At 42.8% G+C, this 24,796-nt stretch overlaps 1 long non-coding RNA gene across 2 annotated transcripts in view; it reads right to left on the bottom strand.

The window, feature by feature from the left end:
- The window catches only part of LOC124509634 (uncharacterized), a 175,370-nt gene that overhangs the window by 67,243 nt on the left and 83,331 nt on the right, over positions 1-24,796 (bottom strand). Inside the window, exon 1 of one of the 2 annotated variants that reach the window (XR_006961471.1) lies at positions 22,250-22,363. The exons of the other annotated variant lie outside the window; for it this stretch is intronic. This is a non-coding gene — a long non-coding RNA (uncharacterized LOC124509634). Of the gene's footprint in view, positions 1-22,249; positions 22,364-24,796 lie in introns of those variants that run through there. 2 annotated transcript variants of the gene reach the window in all.

Consider the following 24,796-nt stretch of genomic DNA (forward strand, 5'->3'; position numbering starts at 1 on the left):
CTCTCAGTAGAAATTCTCATCTATTAGCCCTTTCCCACCTCAGATCCTAAGCTCTCCTTCCTTCTCATGCACCTTGACATACATGTGAGAGGTAAGCATCAGTTGTAAAGCCAAGAAACACATCTCCACCATTAATGTAGCTGGGTTTGGCCAAGAAAAGCCACCAAGCTGGTGAAATATGTAGACAGAGCTTCAATAAGCAACATCATTTGAAAGCAGAGTACATTGTCCAATGCAAAATTGGATGGCTACATAAAACAAACGGATTGTGTAAAGATTTCTTGTCGATACCCAATGGTTTACAATTCTGAACGCTGGATCTTTGTTTCTTTCTAGCTATCCTTCTGTCAGCCTTGCTCTCTTTTATCTTGTGTTGCCCAACCATGCTGAATTTTTTGCCCTGCCTATTCATCCCCTTTGCACATGCCAAGGGATTTTGGTCTTCTGATGCTTTCTCTTTGCCAACATCCTGTTTGGATTATTGATAGAGAGGCTGGATCTTTGGAAAGCTCTCATCTTTGAAAGAGTTGTCAAGCTGCAGTTTTGCAAACTGCAGAGCACAAACACTTCAATATTTATGCTCCTTCTATCGACACTGAGTAAATTAGACTCTGGAATACCTGCATTATCCAAACCATCTGCTTCACTGCATTTTTTTAAATGAGTAGGTGGGGGGAAATTATGGGCATTTTCTCTTATCTCTTGTTGCCAGGGAGACGACTTTTTCTTGGTAGGGATAATCCTAGAATCTCAAAAGAGCTAGGATGCAACCTTCCTTCCCCTCTTTCTTCGAATGAAATCTGTGTCTTCCCTGCAGAGAGCTTTACACCGGCTACTCAGTCTCCGAGGACATTATAATATCCCAAGCTAGTCCAAAACATGCCGGGCTGAATTTTCGCTTTGCACTTCCACGGTCAGCCGGCACCAAATGGAGGGGTCCGCAAAGTTTGCCTTAAAAAAACAAAATGACTGTTTTATAAAGGGTTATTCTGTCATTTGGGCCCATAAAACTCAAGGGAAGCGAAAAGATCCACTCTGCCCCATCGGACTGAAAGCCGTACTGAAAGAACCCCTTGTGTGATGAAGACAAAATAAAAAATAATTATGTTCAGTTCCATGGGGCTTTCTTCCTGAAAACATAAAAGAGAATCTGCAAGCAGAGGGGGAAACTGCCCACGGTGTTCATATCCTCGGGGGTCTTGGAAAACATCATGCCTCAGCGTATGCAGCCTACATGCCACTACAGGAGAGAACACACTTAAAAGAACTTGTGAGGGGCGCCTGGGTGGCGCAGTCGGTTAAGCGTCCGACTTCAGCCAGGTCACGATCTCGTGGTCTGTGAGTTCGAGCCCCGCGTCAGGCTCTGGGCTGATGGCTCAGAGCCTGGAGCCTGTTTCCGATTCTGTGTCTCCCTCTCTCTGCCCCTCCCCCGTTCATGCTCTGTCTCTCTCTGTCCCAAAAATAAATAAACGTTGAAAAAAAATTAAAAAAAAAAAAAGAACTTGTGAAATACTGTGTTTGTGGATCATGGGTTTGCTTGCTTAGGTGGAGGGTAAATCGCCAGTAGCACATTTTGTACCAGGAAGGCGACTGTGCCCAGAACAGAAACTGGCTGCGGACAAACAAGTAATTTGCATTCTGCTTTTGCAGACAATCGTATTCCACCCCCAACCCACATCATATTTGCATAATTCGTTTATGAAATGCTGTTTTTCATTCTCTGGAACCCACAGCTGCCGCTAGGGGAATGGGCACGGTCCACACCCAGCTTCAAATTCACTCCTGCATAATGCTCAATGAGAGGATTTTTGCGCACAGTTAAGAAGGAGGCCCAGATGCTCAAGGAAGGCAGGCCTTGAAAGACTTTCTGCCTTCTGCTTAGTGTGACATCCAAGAAAGCATGGCAAAGAGACCCCAAGAACCCCAACTGGTGATGGCAAAACAGTAATCATTGATTTGGGGGTTAGAAATGATTGAGAAAAAAACTTTACCTTGATTCACAGGGAAGCAGGAAAATTAGTGCAAAGGGGACCTGAAAGTTTAGCCTCAATTTTTTTTTTTTATATGAAGTTTATTGACAAATTGGTTTCCATACAACACCCAGTGCTCATCCCAAAAGGTGCCCTCCTCAATACCCATCACCCACCCGCCCCTCCCTCCCACCCCCCATCAACCCTCAGTTTGTTCTCAGTTTTTAACAGTCTCTTATGCTTTGGCTCTCTCCCACTCTAACCTCTTTTTTTTTTTTCCTTCCCCTCCCCCATGGGTTCCTGTTAAGTTTCTCAGGATCCACATAAGAGTGAAACCATATGGTATCTGTCTTTCTCTGTATGGCTTATTTCACTTAGCATCACACTCTCCAGTTCCATCCACGTTGCTACAAAAGGCCATATTTCATTTTTTCTCATTGCCACGTAGTATTCCATTGTGTATATAAACCACAATTTCTTTATCCATTCATCAGTTGATGGGCATTTAGGCTCTTTCCATAATTTGGCTATTGTTGAGAGTGCTGCTATGAACATTGGGGTACAAGTGCCCCTATGCATCAGTACTCCTGTATCCCTTGGGTAAATTCCTAGCAGTGCTATTGCTGGGTCATAGGGTAGGTCTATTTTTAATTTTCTGAGGAACCTCCACACTGCTTTCCAGAGCGGCTGCACCAATTTGCATTCCCACCAACAGTGCAAGAGGGTTCCCGTTTCTCCACATCCTCTCCAGCATCTATAGTCTCCTGATTTGTTCATTTTGGCCACTCTGACTGGCGTGAGGTGATACCTGAGTGTGGTTTTGATTTGTATTTCCCTGATGAGGAGCGACGCTGAATATCTTTTCATGTGCCTGTTGGCCATCTGGATGTCTTCTTTAGAGAAGTGTCTATTCATGTTTTCTGCCCATTTCTTCACTGGGTTATTTGTTTTTCGTGTGTGGAGTTTGGTGAGCTCTTTATAGATTTTAGATACTAGCCCTTTGTCCGATATGTCATTTGCAAATATCTTTTCCCATTCCGTTGGTTGCCTTTTAGTTTTGTTGGTTGTTTCCTTTGCTGTGCAGAAGCTTTTTATCTTCATAAGGTCCCAGTAATTCACTTTTGCTTTTAATTCCCTTGCCTTTGGGGATGTGTCGAGTAAGAGATTGCTACGGCTGAGGTCAGAGAGGTCTTTTCCTGCTTTCTCCTCTAAGGTTCTGATGGTTTCCTGTCTCACATTTAGGTCCTTTATCCATTTTGAGTTTATTTTTGTAAATGGTGTGAGAAAGTGGTCTAGTTTCAACCTTCTGCATGTTGCTGTCCAGTTCTCCCAGCACCATTTGTTAAAGAGGCTGTCTTTTTTCCATTGGATGTTCTTTCCTGCTTTGTCAAAGATGAGTTGGCCATATGTTTGTGGGTCTAGTTCTGGGGTTTCTATTCTATTCCATTGGTCTGTGTGTCTGTTTTTGTGCCAAGCCTCAATTTTTAATGTTAACTAACCTGTACAATAACATGGTACACAATAAATGCCATGTAACGACCAGTAGGGTCTCTCCCACAATAAATGCCACGTAATGACCAGTAAGCTCTGAGACCCTTATACGAGGCTTACTAACTGGTTTGCCTCCATTATTACCAACAGCAGTTTGGTGAGTGTGTAAAATTATTACTGTGCCCCAGAAGATACGGCTTTATGTATCAGAGCAACTCAGCGGGCCAGCTGCAGCCACACAAGCTGGAAGCCTGCTAGAAATGCACACCCACGGGCTCCACAACAGATGTGCAGGATCAGAGTCCACGGGAGGGGGTGTCCAGGCGTTAATAAGCTGGCCAGGCGAGGTTGAGGCACAGGTCTGAGCACCACTGGTCCGGGTTGTTTGGGCCCTACACCACAAAACCTCCCATGCCCTCATTCATGTCAGTAATTAGCTACCTCTCTCATCATTGAATACAGAGACATTTCATTTCTAGTACCGTGTAGATGCATTCGCATCACAGAAATATAGACCATATTATCCAAGACCCTATTTAAATGCATTAACTTCATAGGCCATAATTTACTAAATCCTTGAAGCAGACCAAAAAAGAAGGAAATATTAAGAGGAAAGGTAGGAAAAATTATTTAGGAAATTATGCTGCCATTAAATATAGTATTTGAGAGGAATGTGTAAAAATATGAAGAAATACATTATAATATTAAATGCAGAATACAGAATTACATATTTACCGTAATCACACTCTTAGGTTATACATTTTTAAAAGGACGGGAAAGACAGTCACTAAAATGTTAGTAGTCAATGTCTCTGGGCGGTAGAAACAACAAACGATTGTGTTTCACCCCTCTTTTTACCGTGTCTGGTTTTCATTGTTTTGATCATAACACGATGAGAGGTATTGCTTTTTTTCTTTTAACCCTTATTATTTAATGTTTTTATCTGTTTTTGAGAGAGAGAGACAGAGCATGAGCAGGGTAGGAGCAGAGAGAGAGGGAGACAGAGAACCTGAAGCAGGCTCCAGGCTCTGAGCTGTCAGCACAGAGCCCAACTCAGGGTTGGAACCCATGAACTGTGAGCTCATGACCAGAGCTGAAGTCAGACCCTTAACTGACTGAACCACCCACGTGCCCCGAGGTATTGCTTTTTTAATGAAAAATATACTTTAAACACACATTAAGGCAGGACCAGTCTATAAGTGGCTAACACAAAGATAAAACAGTAATGCTATTTGTCACCCTCAAGTTCTTAATCTGGTTGATATACTCCAGATGTGAAGCATTGCCGAGTCTCTCCTGGATTTGCTACTAACAGATAGATATAGTGATACTATTTTACTAGGCCATCTTGTAGAGCACATCACACACATTAAGAAATGGTCCTGACAGCCTAGAAATACTCTGGTAAAATACATGTAACATAAGGGGTGGTTTGGGAATCACATAGATGTCTAAACAGGTTTCATTATAAAAAGGAGGACCCATTGAGGTTAAGACATCCGTACATAATTCATCCCTTCCTGTCCTCCTCTCTAGGCCTCACCCACTACCTGAAAGTGACAGATAGGTGGGGAAAACCTAGGAAATACAAGTCCAGTGATTTCTTGACTAGGTCTCTAGCTGTAGATGTGCTTTCAGCTGAAAACCACCCCAGTTGCTTCTACCCTTCAAATCTTGCAATCCCAGAAAGGCAGGCACCAGATGGATATTCAGAAAGATAGGAAAAGTTATTCTGCAAAATGTTGACTTAACCTTGGAAATGTCCTCTTGGCTTCCTCAAAGGAGACCATCAAAGGATTAGAATGGGCCTAAAGTCTGGGATCTACTTACTCTGGGTCAACTGTCAACCCTTGATTACATTTCAGTCATTAGCAATATGAGAACGATACCTGCCTTACAAAGTCATTGTTAGTACAAAGAATGCAGTGTAGGGGCACCTGGGTGGCTCGGTCGGTGGAGCATCTGACTCTTGATTTTTGCATGGGTCATGACCTCACGGTTCATGGGATCAAGCCCGGCATCATGCTCCATGCTGACCACACAGACAGTGCCTGGGATCCTCTCTTTCCCCCTCTCTCTCTGCCCTTCCCCCTCTCACACTTGCTCTCTCTCTCTCTCAAAATAAACAAGTAAACATTTAAAAAAAAAAAAAACACATACACATACAAAGAGTGCAGTCTGTGCCCCAAGCAGTGGATATGGTTTGGGGTAGGGGCATCCTAGCAGTAGTAGTGAATATTATCTGACTTAGGACAGGAGTCTACCCCTCCACTTTAAGGGACCAAAAGGGAGAAACACCTTGCCAGTAAGCATATAAACTGGTATCCCCTCCTAGGAAAACAATTTGGTGCCATCACTCGCCCAGCTCTTCCAACCTTGACTGTGATCCAAGAGAAGCTTTGCACAGGTGTGCAAGGATTCCTGACTGAGAATACGTCCTCAGCAGCATTGTTTATAAAACCCAAAGTCTAAAAACAACCCTGATGTCCTAAGACAGGAAAATGGGTAAATTATCATGACATAGCTCCCCAAAGAGATACGTTATGGGAGTCAAACTGAGTGAACGAACGACATCTTACAAACACCTCAGAAATAAAGGTTGAGTGAAAAAACCAAGTCCCCATAGGATATTCTTTGTATAAAATATATTTAAAAAAAAAAAAGCAAAAGTAAACTACATATTTAGGCATACAGATGTGTGTGATAAAAACAGTGAGAAAGTCAAAGCGAGGGAATGAAAAACCCAAACATCAGACTTTTAGGTATTTGAAGGGCGAGGAGGCAGAAAAGATAAGGAAGCACAAGTGGTGTAAGTGATTAACAATGTGCTAAGTCTTGGGTTCAGTGGCTGCTCGATGTATTATTTAGGGAATGGAATAAACCAGAGCTAAGGCCACACACGGACCAGTGATCACAGCATGCCTGATTCCTCACTTGAATCCTGCGTAAATGTGACAAAAGATGGACACGACATTTCCTGTAAAGGGTGTCCCTACACTTAGAAAGAAACAGAATCAGGGGCGCCTGGGCGGCTCAGTTGGTTAAGCGTCCGACTCTTGGTTTCAGCTCAGGTCATGATCTCATGGTTTGAGCTCAAGCCCCCTGTCAGGCTCTGCCACTGTAGTGTGGAGCCTGCTTGGGATTCATTCTCTCTCTCTCTCTCTCTCTCTCTCAAAATAAATAAATCAATAAATGAACCTTAAAAAAAAAAAGAAAGAAAGAAAGAAAGAAAGACACAGAATCAGAAACAGAGTTTTTTTTTTAATTTTTTTTTTAACATTTATTTATTTTTGAGACAGAGCATGAACGGGGGAGGGTCAGAGAGAGGGAGACACAGAATCCGAAGCAGGCTCCAGGCTCTGAGCTGTCAGCACAGAGCCCAACGCGACGCTCGAACTCACGAACCGTGAGATCATGACCTGAGTCGAAGTCAGACGCTTAACCGACTGAGCCACCCAGGCACCCCAGAAACAGAGTTTAACAGAGTAGTTAAGAGGGAAGAAAACAAGGATAAAGAAGGGATGGAAGTCCAAGCACCTACAGCAAAACAAAGGGTCCTGAGCAGTGTCTTAGCCCTGGAGGAAAAGCCGCGAAGAGGAAGGATGGTGGGTGGGAGGCTGAGAAGGAAGGAAATAACAGGTAAGAAGTTCACCATTCAAGAATCATCAGGCTGAACACTGGAACACTCCCACAACGATGTAATGCCAGCACTTGGAACTGTCTACCGAGCTCGGTATGAAGTAATTCTCTGAAGATGTCTTACTCCCATTAACACCTATACTTCACATGTATTTGTTTTTATTTTATCTCCATATCCTCACTTTCCTTTGAAAGAGAGGGGGAAAAAAAGAATCTTAACATCCTAAAAGAAGCTGTATCACTGCCAGAAAAAAAAAAAATAAATAAAGGGTTGTACCAAAATAGTAATAATCTTTGCACTTATTGAGCAATTACTGCATACCCCACATGCTGTTAAGTGCTTTCGTTTGTGAATTCATTTATTCTTGCTACACAGAGGCAGGGACTCTCAGCATCTCTTTATGCTTGAGCTGGGAAAGCCAAGACACTGGTTAGGGAATGACAGGTTAGATCTTTTTGAAGACGGCCTTTCTGGCTGAGTTACCTGCTGCTCCAGCCCATTTTCTTATCTGCCCTACAGCAACTGGGACAGGGAGAAAGTCAGCTTGTAGGTCCCCACTTCACCCAACTCCCTGGCAATATTCTGGGCAATTCCAGCGGTACCCAGGGCTGTCCTGGCTGCCTGGCACCTTCTCTCAATCAGAGGTGGCCAGGAACCCAAACCCAAAATTGAATGGGAAGGGAAACAGTAAATAGAATTCCCCCTCACCTCTTTGCACTGGCAAAGCATCTCTCTCTCTCTCACTCACGTCTCGCATGACAAATGTGCATTCCGTGGCTTTCACGCACATGACAAATGTGCATTCCGTGGCTTTCGGAGACCTTGGATTCTCCACAGAAATGTCTAAACAGTACATGTTCAAGGATGTAAGGCTCCAATTAACACAGGCACTGATTACTTTGTCATTTGTAAAGGGAGTCACTTCTTTTCATCAATGGGGTGAGAATTACAAAGACTCCATGCCTTGGCTGAGGCCCTGACAAGCCTTGGATGACTGTAATTCTCCTACAAAGTGAGAACGCCAGAATGTTAGGATCCTGGTGGGCAGGGTAAAAATCCTGATGCCTATGCCACATCCCAGACCATAACATCATAATCTCTGGGCAGGCAGGGATAGGGACCACGCTCCCTAAAATGACTCTAAGCTATCATCACCCAGAAACTTGGGAAGAATAAAACAAATACAGAGATAATAACTGGGAAAGAGCTGGCAAATTTCCAGATGGTTTTCATTTACAGTGAAGTTAGGAGAACAAAATCAGTTATCTCTATGTACGACAATGCAAGTTTTAAATTTTGGTTATAGGAGTATTACACACAAATAGCACTTACTAAAAAGAGAGATTTCATTTTGTTTCTTGGCCTAGAGCAAAGATTTCCACAAGAGCTTTCTGCCCTTTGTTATTTGTACAAAGGCATCACTGAGCATCAGAAAGGAGTCATTGCTCAAATGGGGGCCCTCCCCATGCCACCCAGCCACCTCTTAGGAGGATGTTTCTATTTATGGAACTGGCTTGTTTTGAACTTCTATGTTTCCTATGAATGACTGTGTTATCTCTATTAGTTTTCTAAAGAGAACAGAGAGCGCCTCTAAAAATGGTTTAGGTTGCTAGAAAAGAAAAATAACCATTTTCCCCAAAATTTACATTACAAATTACATTTCAAACCCAATCGGAAAGTCTGCTTATTTTTTCGATTCAAATTCCATCAACTCCTTTCCAGAAATAAATTAAATTCTAGTTCTGTGCTCAGCTTTAAAAAAATCTTTCCAAAACAAACCAGGGAGACACTTCTCATAACTATATCCTCATTATATATCTACCCCATCCCCCTATATTTAATAAAAAATAATTTAATACATATTTATACATTGTATATGATATTTCTATGTATCTAGTTGAAAAAGATATACCACAAATAAGTTACCTAGTTATCTGGGTGTAACTGGGTAACATATATATGTAATTGTGTACATTATGTATCTATACATATAATACATTAACTATACTTTTACACTTTGTATTTTTAATATATCATTATATTTATGTAGCTATGTTTATGTGGGTACACTGGTACACATTTCACATGTTCAAAGTGATTCCAAGCAATGAAATTGAACATTTGAACTCAGGGGATTACTTTGGGATCAGGGACAAAGCTAATTGAACCTTAATTTAATCTATTATCTCAAGATGATGATGGAGCGTTGTATCCGGTACAAAACAAGTTAACACTAAGTACTTAAGAAAGCTCAATTTTGCAGAGTTTCACAGTTATTTACTGAGCCTGCTTATTAAATCCATCTAAATCCCACTGTGTGGGGGAAGGTTCTAGTATGGCTCAGGCAAGGCCTATCTGGACCAGGGTAAGTAGCACTCCCAGTGGACGCATGAACTGTCTTCACCACCAGACAACAGCGCAGAATACAGAAATAGATCTCACAGCCAGGCTGTGTCCATTTCATTGGTCATTTAATGCTGCCGGGACTCATTCAATCATACTAATTCACTTGAGAAGTTGTGTTTCCAGCAGGCTTGTAGAATTATCTTCAATTTGAACTTAGTGGGGTAGGAATCAAAGAGCTTTTCCAGTGCCTTCTGGTCATTTCCACACCATCTTATTGTTCCTGTGTGGTCAAGCTAGTTGCTGGCCTGCCTGGGGACACTCAGATACCCTCAGATGTTTATTGATGCCAGGACTGATCATTCAGGTCAACTAGTAAGACCTCTCTTGTGAGCCTCACAGCAACACTGGTCCCTTTGTCTAAAATTGCAACATAGGGGCGCCTGGGTGGCGCAGTCGGTTAAGCGTCCGACTTCAGCCAGGTCACGATCTCGCGGTCCGTGAGTTCGAGCCCCGCGTCGGGCTCTGGGCTGATGGCTCGGAGCCTGGAGCCTGTTTCCGATTCTGTGTCTCCCTCTCTCTCTGCCCCTCCCCCGTTCATGCTCTGTCTCTCTCTGTCCCAAAAATAAATAAAAACGTTGAAAAAAAAAATTTTTTAAATTGCAACATAGCCCAGCCTGTACGCGAGTCCACTGTCCCCTCACCCACCTTACTTTCTTCTTGCTTCTCTTTCCTATCTAACATGCTGCCGGGTTTACTTATTGTTGTTTATAAAAAGGCACAAGTCACATAATACCTTGTGGATTTTTCTGACTTCCCTGCTAAACTCTAAGCTCCATATGGACAAGAATTTGAACTGTTCCCAGGTAAATGACAAGTGCTGAGCGCAGTGCTTGACAAACAGCAGGTGAGTGATAAATATTTGATTACATGAATAAACTGGAATGCAAACAGATTGATCAAGATATAAAGGCAGGAGGGTTAGAGGACAAGGAGAGAAAAATAGATCTTGAATGTTCAAATGGCTCAGCACCCAAGTCAATTTGTTTTCAGGGTGAAACTGAGCCTCATTATTCCTTTCAAACTTGCAGGCCATTCCTTTATCATATCCACAGAATTTCCAGAAGAAGCATGCTTGGGTGTAATCAGATAACACATCCAATGCCCCCAATTACCCTGAAATCTTGCCAGAATGAGAAGCATTATGGTTTTTTTTTTCTTTGTATTTGAACTGGCACCGGTACATGTAAATGTGGAAATTGATTTTATTTTAAATGTAGTCACGTTTCCCAACCTCCTGCCAATGTTTCCATCATCGGTTACCAAGCAGGCTTTGCAAGCCGTCCGTACAGTGGTGTATGTTTTGTTGTACTTCTTATACAGATTGGCAGAATGTCTCCTACTTATTTTACAAGCTGTGTATGTTTTTGTTCCACTTGTTTTACTCCATGATCTAAGGCAGAGGTTGCCAAAGTTGTTTGGTAAAGGAACAGGCAGTAAATATCTTAGGTTCTGCAGGTTAACACTGTCACTGTAGCAACTACTCAACCCCACTGCTGCTCTCCCAATGCAGCCACAGGCAATATAAAAACAAGTGGGGGTGGCTGCGTGCCAATAAAACTTTATTTTACACAGTGGGGGAGAGGGGCAGAAGGAGTGACAAAGAGAATCTCAAGCAGGCTTTATGCCCAGTGCAGAGTCCAGCATAGGGGCTGGATCCCCCAACCCCAGGATCACGACCTGAGCCCAAATCAAGAGTCAACCAACTGAGGGGCACCTGGATGGCTCAGTCTGTAAGCGTCTGACTCTTGATTTCAGCTCATGTCATGATCTCATGGATCATGAGTTCGAGCCCCGCATCGGGCTCTCTGCTGACAGTGTGGGGCCTGCTTGGGATTCTCTGTCTCTCCCCCTTTCTCTGCCTCTCCCCCACCTTGTGCCCTCTCTCAAAAGAAACAAATAGACTTTAAAAAAGAGTCAATTGGGGTGCCTGGATGGCTCAGTCGGTTAAGCGCCGACTTCGGCTCAGGTTGTGATCTCACAGTTCATGAGTTCGAGCCCCACGTCGTGCTCTGTGCTGACAGCTCAGAGCCTGGAGCCTGCTTTGGATTCTGTGTCTCCCCCTCTCTCTCTGCTCCTTCCCCACTTGTGCTTTGTCTCTCTCTGTCTCTCAAAAAGAAACATTTAAAAAAAATTGTTTTAAAGAGTCAACCAACTGAGCCACCCAGGTGCCCCAAAACTTTACTTTTTAGACGATGAAATCTGACTTTTATATAATTTTCACATACGATCTTTATATAGTATTTTCTTTTGGTTTTTTCAACCATTTCAAAATGCCAACTCCATTCTTAAGCTGTGGGCCATACCACCACAGGCAACAGGAGGGGTGCAGTTTGCCAACCCCTGGCCTAAAGAATTTCTTCGGGGGGTTCTTAAGCTTGAAAAGGTACCTTCCAGATCTTTCTTTAAATTCCTATCCCCAAAGTGCAAATTACCATGGAAAGTTCTCTGCAAGCCCAAAGACTGAAGCTGTTAAATGAACTCATGGTACAGGAAACCAGATTCTTACCAGGGATTTAAGGTTCACATGTTGATGTTAGACAACCAACACTTACGCATAATCCCCTCTGGATAATAGGAGCAGGTGGCCACATACACCCAGTGAGCCCCAACACCCAGTGCTCATCCCACTAAGCTCCCTCCTTAATGCCCATCACCCATTTAGCCCATCCCCCCCCCACACACACCTCCCCTCCAGCAACCCTCAGTTTGTTCTCTGTATTTAAGAGTCTGTGGTTAAGCATCTGGCTCTTGATTTGGGGTCAGGTCATGATCTCACAGTTCGTGTGTTTGAGCCCCACGTTGGGTTCCACACTCACAGCACGAAGCCTGCTTGGGATTCTCTCTGTTCCTCTCTCTCTCTGCCCCTCATGCCTGTTCTCTCTCTCTCTCAAAAGTGAATAAACTTGGGGCGCCTGGGTGGCTCAGTCGGTTGAGCGACCGACTTTGGCTCAGGTCACGATCTCACGGTCCGTGAGTTCGAGCCCCGCGTCGGGCTCTGGGCTGATGGCTCAGAGCCTGGAGCCTGCTTCCGATTCTGTGTCTCCGTCTCTCTCTGCCCCTCCCCCATTCATGCTCTGTCTCTCTCTGTCTCAAAAATAAATAAACATTAAAAAAAAAGTGAATACGGGGCGCCTGGGTGGCGCAGTCGGTTAAGCGTCCGACTTCAGCCAGGTCACGATCTCGCGGTCTGTGAGTTCGAGCCCCGCGTCAGGCTCTGGGCTGATGGCTCAGAGCCTGGAGCCTGTTTCCCATTCTGTGTCTCCCTCTCTCTCTGGCCCTCCCCCATTCATGCTCTGTCTCTCTCTCTGTCCCAAAAATAAATAAACGTTGAAAAAAAAAAAAAAATTTAAAAAAAAAAAAAAAGTGAATAAACTTAAAAATAAAAGAGTCTCTTATGGTTTGTGTCTACAGAAGTGTGAAATGTTCCTTTCCCTCCATTCCCACCACCTTTGTGCATTTCTGTGGCCAGGGCCCCATCCAGTGTATAGCCAGCTCCTTGAGGGCAGAGCTCCCTGAGCCCTGGGGCTCTGCTCAGTATCTAAGATGCCCAGTGCATTCTCATTGAATGCCATTTCCTCACTTTAGTCAGAACTGACAGAGTGCTTCCCAGTGCAGACAGAAGGAAGCTTTCTAAAGCTTGTTTCATTGAGAACAAATACAAAAGGATATGATCATTTGGGAGGGTGTCTGGGACTTGGGCCTTTTTGTATATCACTGGCAACTTGGAGAATGGATTCACAGACTGGACAGACAAAATGGGAAGCTACTGCCGAAAGCAAAATCCACACTGGCATTATAAAATGATTCCCCTTTCTCTGTCTCTCCTCTCTGTCTCTATGGCTTGCCATCACCACCACTTTCCCAAGGGCCCCAAGCCCTGCTGTCAGCGATGGTGAGTGTTGAGGCTTCAGTCAGGATGGCCAAGTTCAAAGGCAGTTGCTACAGGTCATACTATTCAGTGATGGATGGACCCTGAGATCCTCTCAAGGGATGCACACCTACACCCAGCCTCGTCCAAACACATTTCTTCCAACAAGAGTATCTTCAGCCAATCACACGGAGGTGTGGTTAGAACAGGCCTGCTCCTGCAACATCCCTCTCTTCACGTTTCATCCTGCTAGAGGCATTTTTTCCTTCCATTTTGCCCAAAGTGGTTCACTGCGCTGACCACACTCGAAAAAGTACTTGGGGGTTCTCCAAACTTTTTTTGAACTGGAAAATCATGCTGTGCTTATTCTGCCCCTTAAATAGGCTAAAAGAAAAACCACTGAGTAGGGGCCTCATATCCCAACACTGGTCAAGTGCTGCTGCTATCTGCAGAGTAATGGAATGACTGGTGCAACACTGTGGGTTGGCTCATGAACTGCAAACAGTGGTCCTGGAGCCCCTGTGAGCTCCTGTGGTCTTCCATCTTGGAAAGCGTTGCCAGTCACGGGCTTCCCCCAGTGGAAGAGACTCTGCTCTGCTTCCCCAGTGGAAGAGACAGAATTCTGAGATGGTCCCCAAGACTCCCACTGCCCTTTTGTACAGCCCTATATAATCTCCTCCCTCTGATACTACCATGGGATATCATCCCCATGAGTAGGTCATGTCTCATTACATGGCAAAACTGAAGGGACACTGCAAGATTTAAAAATCCCTAATCAGCTGACTCTGAGTTAATAAAAAGGGAGATAAAATAATCAAGCCATGAAAAGATACGAAGGAGTCAAAAACGCACATCACTACGTGAAGGAAGCCAGTCTAGAAAAGGCTACATACTATACAATTCCAACTATGTGACATTCTAGAGAAGACAACATTATGGAAAAATTATAAAGATCGGTGGTTGCCAGGGGTTTTGGGAGAGGGAAGGATGAACAGACAGAGCACAGAGGATTTTTAGGGTAGTGGGCTATCTGCACGATACTTAATGGTGGACACATGTCACTGTACATTTGTCAAGACCCACAGAAGGTATAATACAAGAGTGAACCCTAATGTAAACTATGGACTTTGGGTGATGGCGTGTCACTTGTAACAAAAGTACCACTCTCATGTGGGATGTTGACAGTAGGGGAGGCTATGCATGTGTGGAGGCAGGGGACATAAAGGAAATCTCTGTACTTTCCCCTCATTTTTTCTATGTACTTAAAATTTCTCTAAAAAATGCAATCTATTTTTTTTTTAAAGGAGGTAATCATTGGCAGACCTCACCTAATCTGGCTAGCCTTACAAAGAAGGCCTTAGCTTTTCCTGAAAGCAGAGACTTCTGGCTACAGTGATGTTTTTTGCTGACCTTGAAGAAACAAAATGTCATGGGTATCTCATTAATTCTACGAAGAAATGAATTCTACCAACAACTTGGGGGAGTGTGGCAAAAGATCCTTCCATAGTCCAGTCTCCAGATGAGAACACAACCAGCCAACACCTTGTTTAGAAAGTGAGACCCCCCTAGAGGAGAAAGCAGGAAAAGACTTCTCTGACCTCAGTCGTAACAATTTCTTACTTGACACATCCCCAAAGGCAAGGGAGTTAAAAGCAAAAATGAACTACTGGGACCTTATGAAGATAAAAAGCTTCTGCACAGCAAAGGAAACAACCAACGAAACTAAAAGGCAACCAACGGAATGGGAAAAGATATTTGCAAATGACATATCGGACAAAGGGCTAGTATCCAAAATCTATAAAGAGCTCACCAAACTCCACAACCAAAAAACAAATAACCCAGTGAAGAAATGGGCAGAAAACATGAATAGACACTTCTCTAAAGAAGACATCCGGATGGCCAACAGGCCCATGAAAGGATGCTCAATGTCGCTCCTCCTCAGGGAAATACAAATCAAAACCACACTCAGATATCACCTCACGCCAGTCAGAGTGGCCAAAATGAACAAATCAGGAGACTATAGATGCTGGAGAGGATGTGGAGAAACGGGAACCCTCTTGCACTGTTGGTGGGAATGCAAATTGGTGCAGCCGCTCTGGAAAACAGTGTGGAGGTTCTTCAAAAAATTAAAAATACATCTACCCTATGACCCAGCAATAGCACTGCTAGGAATTTACCCAAGGGATACAGGAGTACTGATGCACAGGGGCACTTGTACCCCAATGTTTAGAGCAGCACTCTCAACAATAGCCAAATTATGGAAAGAGCCTAAATGTCCATCAACTGATGAATGGATAAAGAAATTGTGGTTTATATACACAATGGAGTACTACGTGGCAATGAGAAAGAATGAAATATGGCCCTTTGTAGCAATGTGGATGGAACTGGAGAGTGTTATGCTAAGTGAAATAAGCCATACAGAGAAAGACAGATACCATATGTTTTCACTCTTATGTGGATCCTGAGAAACTTAACAGAAACCCATGGGGGAGGGGAAGAAAAAAAAAAGAGGTTAGAGTGGAAGAGAGCCAAAGCATAAGAGACTCTTAACAACTGAGAACAAACAGAGGGTTGATGGGGGGTGGAAGGGAGGGGAGGGTGGGTGATGGGTATTGAGGAGGGCACCTGTTGGGATGAGCACTGGGTGTTGTATGGAAACCAATTTGACGGGGCGCCTGGGTGGCGCAGTCGGTTAAGCGTCCGACTTCAGCCAGGTCACGATCTCGCAGTCCGTGAGTTCGAGCCCCGCGTCGGGCTCTGGGCTGATGGCTCAGAGCCTGGAGCCTGTTTCGAATTCTGTGTCTCCCTCTCTCTCTGCCCCTCCCCCATTCATGCTCTGTCTCTCTCTGTCCCAAAAAATAAATAAACGTTGAAAAAAAAAAAAAGCCACCGGGCTCTCTCTAAAAAAAAAAACCAATTTGACAATAAATTTCATATATTGAAAAAAATAAAAAATTTTTAAAAATTAAAAAAAAATTAAAAAAAAAAAAAAGAAAGTGAGACCCTGTCACACCCTGAGCAAAGAGCCCAGGTAAGCCTTCCTCAGACTTCTGACCGAAAGAAAGAAAGAAAGAAAGAAAGAAAGAAAGAAAGAAAGAAAGAAACAATAAATGGGTATTGTTTTAAGCTACTAAGTTTCTACTAATATATTATGCAGCACAGACAACACACCAGCTCTAGCAAATACCCAATAATAATAATAATAATAATGACAATAATGATGATGATAACAATAATATATTGTACTTCAGTGTTTATAAAGTACTCACACTAAACTTCTTGGTTTTTTTCACTGGCTCACAATTCCAATCTCATTCAGTTGTAGAATGAAAATAACATAGCGAGTAAAAACACAAGCAGTGAAATTTTAGGGACCTAAGTTTGAATTGTGCATTGCCTGCTTTCTTGCTGTGAATCCTTTTGGAAACTTACCCCTGTGAACTCTGTACAACAGAGATGAGAATACCTTCCTGATAATACTGGTTCTCAAACTTGGCAAAACCAAGGTATGCAGCCATGCAGCTTTCCAAATGCGGAGGCCCATCCTCCCCCAACTCCCCCCATCCCCCGACCTCCCCTTAGGGATTCTGATGTAATAGTAAAGAGTGGGACCTGGACACTGGGACATTTATAAGCTCCCCAATGGCTCTTCGTGGGCAGCGAAGCGTAAGACTGGTTGCCTCGTAGAGCTGTGGTGAGGAGTAAATTAGACAGTGAGGACTTCCGATGGTGACTGCGCGTGGAAAGTGACTTACTCACCCCTGGCTGGGGGTACAGAAGCTTAAGGCCGGAGAAGTGACTGGCCTGAGCTCACACTCTTCAGTAGGAGCCTTAACACCCACATGTGGCTCATCCTATCACAGAAGGATCCACAAGACCCCCCGACCAGACCCTCTCTCTAGGTCTCTGTTCCTTAATTTTGTACAATCCCAGTTCCTTGGGAAGTAACCCGTGGAACATGGGTCAGTACACTGGAGCATGTGGGCCAAATCCTGCCATAACCTACTGTGGGGAAAAAAATAAAAATAAAAAGGAATAAAACTGTATTGGAAGTGGCCCTTTCATTTATGGCTTCTGTGCCACACAGCAGAACTAAGTAGTCATCACATAGCCAAAAATAATTCAGTATCTGGCCCTTGACAGGAATGCTTTGCTGACCCCTGCAATAAACAATAATCAAGCTCATGTTTTATCACAGCTGATGACCTAACTGGTCTCCATTTAGTCAACGCTGATTTTCCCGGCAAATTACAAACAGGATCTACCTGACAAGGTAAAACGCTTAACTTCACAAGAAAACAGACAGAGGCCACGGGAACTGTTGGACTAGCTCAGACTGTATGGCCCCTTAGGAGCCAGGGCATAACTGGAATCCAGATTTTCCACCTGCCATACTGTGCTACCTGAAACACACTGCAATTTCACTTACATAAAACAGCCACTCAAGGGAGAGGTTGGAATGGAGGATGGGGAGGCAATTTCACTTTGTTTTCCATTTGTTTTAACATTATGAAGCCACCAATAATTTGAATGGACTGGGATAAAACCTGTGCAGGTTTTAGGAACACGAGAATCACTCTTTGGTTAGCTCCTGATTCCCCGGAATGACGTAAACAAACTGCCTTCTGTTGTTCTGAGAGGGTCTAACAGAACAGAAGTATATATGGGAAAAGCACTGTGTTTAAAAGCTTTAAGGGACTGCACTTCATTCTATTAAACTGCAAATGGGTAGAAATTCAGCACCCAGTGAGCTCTGTTTTAAATTAAAAGATTTCTCCTTGTGTTATTTACCCCACCGTTCCAAGTGGCATAAGCCTTCCCGGTGCGTGGGCAAGTGCCCAGCCAACCAAAGATTCTGACATAATAAGGAAGAAATCACCTCAGGAGCTGTTTTTCTTTCCCTGAAGTCTCTTGGCTGCTGGTTATCACACTGCAGATATTTCCCGGGGCCAAAAATTATTGAATTTCAAAAAGACTTTTTAGATCGTTATTCTTCTCAATTGCGGCATTGCTAGGTTCTCTAGATACGTTTAATTTTTAAAAGTATATTTCAATGAACCATTTAAGAAAAAAACACTTGCTGAGTTCCCGCTGCTTATCTGTAGCATGAGGGAAATGAACTGGGTGGTCTACGAGGCCCCTTCCCTTTCAAACTAGATGTGAGTATGTCCTTTTTACTGACTATATTCATCTAGATACACAAAACCAAGACTGAGCAGTGCCCCAGGTAAGGAATAAAGGTGGTGCAGTCAAGTCCGTGTGCTACATATATTGCGTTATGCATATTCTATGAGCTCAATTGTTTGCCAAGGATGCTACATCATACAAACAAGATGAACAGCTGGTCCTCGGTCCTAAGGAGTAAACAGTCAGTCGGGGAAAGATAACGCCGAAATACACAAAAGTAAGGAACAATTACCTTTGAGATACAGAACATACATGGAAAGTAAGTTCTCAGTCACTTAGATTTATTTGTTCTGTTAGCAAGAAGAGCCCCATAAAAATTTTGATCTGCTCCAAAACAAAGAAAAAATGCAACTTCAAAGCTTCCGAGAGTTGTTTTTGGTGCTAAAAAGTACACATAGCATGATGATGTTCTCTTTAGGATGCTGGCCAATGGGTGTGTTTGGAGGGATAAGGAAGGAGGGTTATCCAAATGTGGGCCCAACCCTACTAACAGGAAGAGTCTGGGGATTGCTCTGTTCTGTCTACTGAAGCAGTGAGCATGTGGGGCTTGGCATGGCAAAGTCAAGTATTGTCTATAATGCATTCCTTTTCTATTGCCATGTAACAAGTTACCATAAACAAAGTGACGCAACACAACACAAGCTCATTATCTTACAGTTTCCATGGCTCAGGCGTACAGACACAGGGGACCTGAGCCCTGGGCTCAGGGTTTTACCAAGCCACAGTCAAGATGTGAGCCAGGCTGTGGTTTCATCTGAGGCTCAGATTGTTGGCAGAATTCAGTTCCTTGTGATCGCAGAACTGAGGCTCCATTCTCAGCTGGCTGTCAGCTAGTGACCACTCAAAGATCCTATAACTGCCCACAATTTCTTGCTACATGACCCTGAACAAGCCCCACCTCACACTCCCAATCATTCCGACTTCAGGGAGGGTCCAATTCCTTTTAAGCTATCGCCTGATTAGGTCAGGCCCACCACGACAGTCTCTGATTTAACTCAGTGTCAATAGATTAGCGGCTAAATAGCAGAAGTGACATCATATAAGACCCACAGCTCTGCTCATACTCAAATAGAGGCAATCATATGGGAGGCTGCACACTAGGAAAGCAGAATATTGGAGGCCATCTTAGAATTCTGCCTACCATACATATGGGGGTCCTGGGAGAGGGGAATACAAGGGCAATTACATGTATAGGTCCATTTCTGTTCAGAGAAGAGTAAAATAGTTGCCCTTAGTTGATAGGAATTTGTAAGTAATGAGGACAGAGTTTGTATAAAATGGGTGAGATCAACTTTTAGATGAACTTGAAGCTAGGCAGGAAGTGGATATAATTCCAGGAGCCTCAGGAATGCAACTACCAACCTGGTGCTATTCAAAGTAGGGCCTGTAAGACTTGTAAGACACATAAATCCTCAGGCTCCCCACCCCAGACCTACTAAACTAGAATTTCTGGGGTGGGGGTGGGGGTGCCACAGTCTGTTTTAACAACTTCTCTGGGTAACTCAGGTGTTCACTCAGGTTCACGAAGCACTGTGTTAGCTTACCCTATGTGTTTGGGTTTTTTCCTATAAAAATGAAGACTAGACATATCAGATAAAGGTCTAGTATCCAAGAACTCACCAAACTCCACACCTGAAAAAACAAATAGTCCAGTGAAGAAATGGGCAGAAAACATGAATAGACACTTTTCCAAAGAAGACATCCAGATGGCCGAAGGACACATGAAAAGATGCTCAACGTCACTCCTCATCAGGGAAATACAAATGAAAACCACACTGAGATACCACCTCACACCGGTCAGAGTGGCTAAAATGAACAAATCAGGAGACTATAGATGCTGGCAAGGGTGTGGAGAAACGGGAACCCTCTTGCACTGTTGGTGGGAAAGCAAACTGGTGCAGCTGCTCTGGAAAACAGTGTGGAGGTTCCTCAAAAAATTAAAAATAGATCTATCCTATGACCCAGCAATAGCACTGCTAGGAATTTACCCAAGGGATACAGGAGTGCTGATGCATAGGGGCACTTGTAACCCAATGTTTAGAGCAGCACTTTCAACAATAGCCAAATTATGGAAAGAGCCTAAATGTCCATCAACTGACAAATGGATAAAGAAGATGTGGTTTATATATACAATGGAATATGACTTGGCAATGAGAAAGAATGAAATCCTGCCATTTGCAGCAACGTGGATGGACCTGGAGGGTATTATGCTGAGTGAAATAAGTCAGTCAGAGAAAGACAAATACCATATGATTTCACTCATATGTGGATCCTGAAAACTTAACAGAAGACCATGGGGGAGGAGAAGGGGGGAAAAAAAGTTACAGAGAGGGAGGGAGGCAAACCATAAGAACCTTTGGATACTGAGAACAAACTGAGGGCTGATGAGGGGTGGGGGAGAGGGGAAAGTGGGTGATGGACATTGAAGAGGGCACCTATTTGATACCCACTGGGTATTGTATGGAAACCAATTTGACAATAAATTGTATTATTTATTTATATTATTTATATATTTTTATATATTTATATATATTATATTATTTATAATTATATTATAAAAAATAAATAAAAATGAAGAGTATACAAAGTACTCACAGTGATCTTGACTATGAGAAAAGAGTCCTATGACATCTAAAGGAGATCAAGACTTCCCAAACACACAAAGATCAGAAGGTCAAGGTTACAGAGGACTGGAGCCCTAAACAAATATGGTCAGACCCAGGTGACAGGAGTTATGCTTTAGCCTTATGACACACATCAACAGAGCATCTACAACCAATAAGGAACTCTCAAGGAAGCCATATATAAATTCCTACCTTAGGATCAGCCCAGCCAGTGGAGAATGAAAACTCTTGGTCAGTCTGATGATTTTAAGAACAGAAGGTCAGCTACTCATCTAATGAACTGTATGTAAGTGTACCCTGATGTTGACCCCTAAGTACCATTTAATTGGAAAATCCTTGCTGCTGGGACTGCAGTGACACAAAACAGTCATGTGACAGTCTCACAGGGGCAGGAGTCCAAGTTAGAAGCAACTGACTGGTGGTTAGAAGTTGTGCGGCTGGCATCTCACAAACCTGGAGTGGAATCCCAGCTTTCCTACTGGTCAGCCTCTGTAAGTCTCATTTCTTCTCATCTACACAAGGGTGACAATACAGCACTATCCATAGTGAGGATTAAGTAACTCAGGCACCACAACCCAATTAAATATGTCCAAAGGATCTGAATAAACATTGCTCCAATGAAGATATACACATGACTAACAAACACATGGAAAGATGCTCAGCATCATTAGGCGTGAGGAAACTACAAACCAAAACCACAATGAGATAGCACTTCACACCTACAGAATGACTGTAACAAAACAACAGATAAGAATAAGTGTTGGTAAGGATGTAGAGAAACTGGCATCCTCATACATAGTTGATAGGAATGTAAAATGGGAATGGTTTGATAGTTCCACGAAAGGTGAAACATATGACCAAGGAACAGACTCAAGAGAATGGAAAACAGATGTCTACACAAAAAAACTACATATGGATATTCATAGAAGCATTATTCATAAGAGTCAAAACATGGAAACAACTCAAATGTCCATTAATCCATAACTGGATAAACAAAATGAGGTCTATTCATGCAATGGAATTCAGTTCAGCCATAAAAAAAGAATAAAACAGTGATACTTACTACATCACGGATGAACCTTGAAAACAGAACACTGAGTGTAGGAAACAAGTCACAAACGACTCACATATCATATGCTTCCATTGTATAACTGTCCAGAACAGGCAAATCCATAGACAGGAAGTCAGTTAGTGACTGCCAGGGGCTGAGAAGAAAGGGGAATGAAAGTGACTTTTAATGGAAATATTCCAGAATTAGATTGTGAAAATTTTGCAAAACCCTGTGGATATACTAAAAACAACTGAATTATACCTTTTAAAGGAGTAAATCTTATGGTATGTAAATTGTACCTCAACTTCTTTCTTTTTTTTATTTTTCAACGTTTATTTATTTTTTTTGGGGGGGGGACAGAGAGAGACAGAGAATGAACGGGGGAGGGGCAGAGAGAGAGGGAGACACAGAATCGGAAACAGGCTCCAGGCTCTGAGCCATCAGCCCAGAGCCTGACGCGGGGCTCGAACTCACGGACCGCGAGATCACGACCTGCCTGAAGTCGGACGCTTAACCGACTGCGCCACCCAGGTGCCCCTCAACTTCTTAAATAAAAAAAATCCACAAACATAGACCTTATCAGTGTCACTAGCACATAAACAATGAATAAAAGCTATCTTAGCAAAATAACAAGATAATGAGAATACAAAATGGTGCAGCCACTGTGAAAAACGGTATGGGAGCTCCTCAAAAAATGAAACATAGAATTACTACATGATCTAGCAATTTCACTTCTGAGAGGATTCCCAGAGGAATTGAAGGCAGGGTCTCAAACAGATACATGTATCGTGAAAAGGTGAAAGTAACCCAAATGTCCTTCAACAGCTGAGTGGATAAACGAACAGTGGTCTATCCATACAGGGAAATGTGCTTCAGCCTCAAAAAGGAAGGACGTTCTGACACCTGCTACAACATGGATGAACCTTGAGGACGTTATGCTGAGTGAAATAAGCCAGACACAAAACAACAAATACTGTGTGACTGCACTTACTGAAGCACCCAGAGTAGCCAAATTCATAGAGACACAAAGGTAGAATTATGGATGCGAGGGATCAGAGAGATAGGAATGGGGAGATTTTGTTTAAAGGGTACAGAGTTTCCCCTTGAGAGGATGAAAAAGTTCTGGAGAGGACGGTGATGACACTTGTACACAATGTGAATGTACTTAATACCACAGAACTGCACACATCAAAATGGTTAAAATGGTAAATTTTATGTTGTATGTAATTAAGCACAATTTTTTAATTAAAAACAGAGATAAATAGATGGAATACTGTGGATGAAGGCTATAAAATAATATCTCCTGTAAATTCTCAGCAATGAAATAATAATAAAATACCATTATGCTTGTCTTTAAAAAAAAAAATGAGAAATTACACATCCCATCACTGCAGTGGGCCAAGGACCATGACGCATTCACATGAACATCACTGATGCCTCCAGGATTAGGGCAGGGGCAGGGGGTAGGAAGGAAGCTGAGGGATCCTCTTTGGGACTCACTGATGATCTCAGCTTTCTGGGGAGAAATCATGTTCCATCTTAGCTATGAAATGTTTGCAACACCAGCTTTTCCAAAGCAGCCATCTGGGCCGCGTTCCCCGAAGAGATGTCTCAGGTATCTTTGGCACTGAATGAATCAAGCTACACCGAGAAGCAATCATCAGAGAGAGGATGCTTTTCAGAGAGCCAGTGGCCACCTGTATGCCAGACAACACATTTTGAAAGGCTGGAAAGAGCTGTCTAATCTGGGGTTAATGAAGTCTTTGAAAAGATAACTATACATTGTCAAGATGCTAGGCGTTTTCATAGTAAGCGCTAGCCTAGAATGAGTCGTGATTTTTCTTCATCGAAATGTTTATCTGGTCGGCCTGCTAACAGTTGTTATTCTTCATCAAAGAATTTCAAAAACTGCTATGCATGCAGAACAAAATAATGATAATAATCATTTAAAGTATTCACAAAAATCCTAATATTCCCAAGAGAAAATATAATTATATAAGAGTTCTGCTCTAGTATTCTTAGTTTTATTTCACCAGACGCATAATACCTCTTTGGTTTGATTTAATACCTCATCTAATATCCCAAGAGAAATTTGTGTAGGAAAAAAGTCTCATGATGCACACCTGCTATTTATTATTATAATTTCTCATAAAAGTCATAGAGCTTGCACTATTAACTTCACAAAAGCAGTGAAAAGACCAATAAATGTTGAATATGTCTCCAGAAGATAATAAATACACAGTGAAAAATCACTTTTTAAATTGTTTTACCTACTTCATATCCAAAATATGTGTTTCAAATTTTTTTCATTGATTAAATAAATTTCTATATCAAATGGACTCCATCTAATTTTTAAAATATGACTTAACTTCTGGGGCACGTGGGTGGCTCAGTCGGTTAAGCGTCCAACTTCAGGTCAGGTCATGATCTCACAGTTTGTGAGTTCGAGCCCCACGTCATGCTCTGTGCTGACAACTCGGAGCCTGGAGCCTGCTTTGAATTCTGTGTCTCCCTCTCTTTCTGCTCCTCCCCCTACTCATGCTCTCTCTCTCTCAAAAA

The sequence above is a fragment of the Lynx rufus genome, unplaced genomic scaffold, assembly GCF_022079265.1.
Source record: "Lynx rufus isolate CCGP_SWC_20201006 ecotype Redwood Valley unplaced genomic scaffold, mLynRuf1.p SCAF_14, whole genome shotgun sequence".
NCBI classification, from domain to species: Eukaryota; Metazoa; Chordata; class Mammalia; order Carnivora; family Felidae; genus Lynx; species Lynx rufus.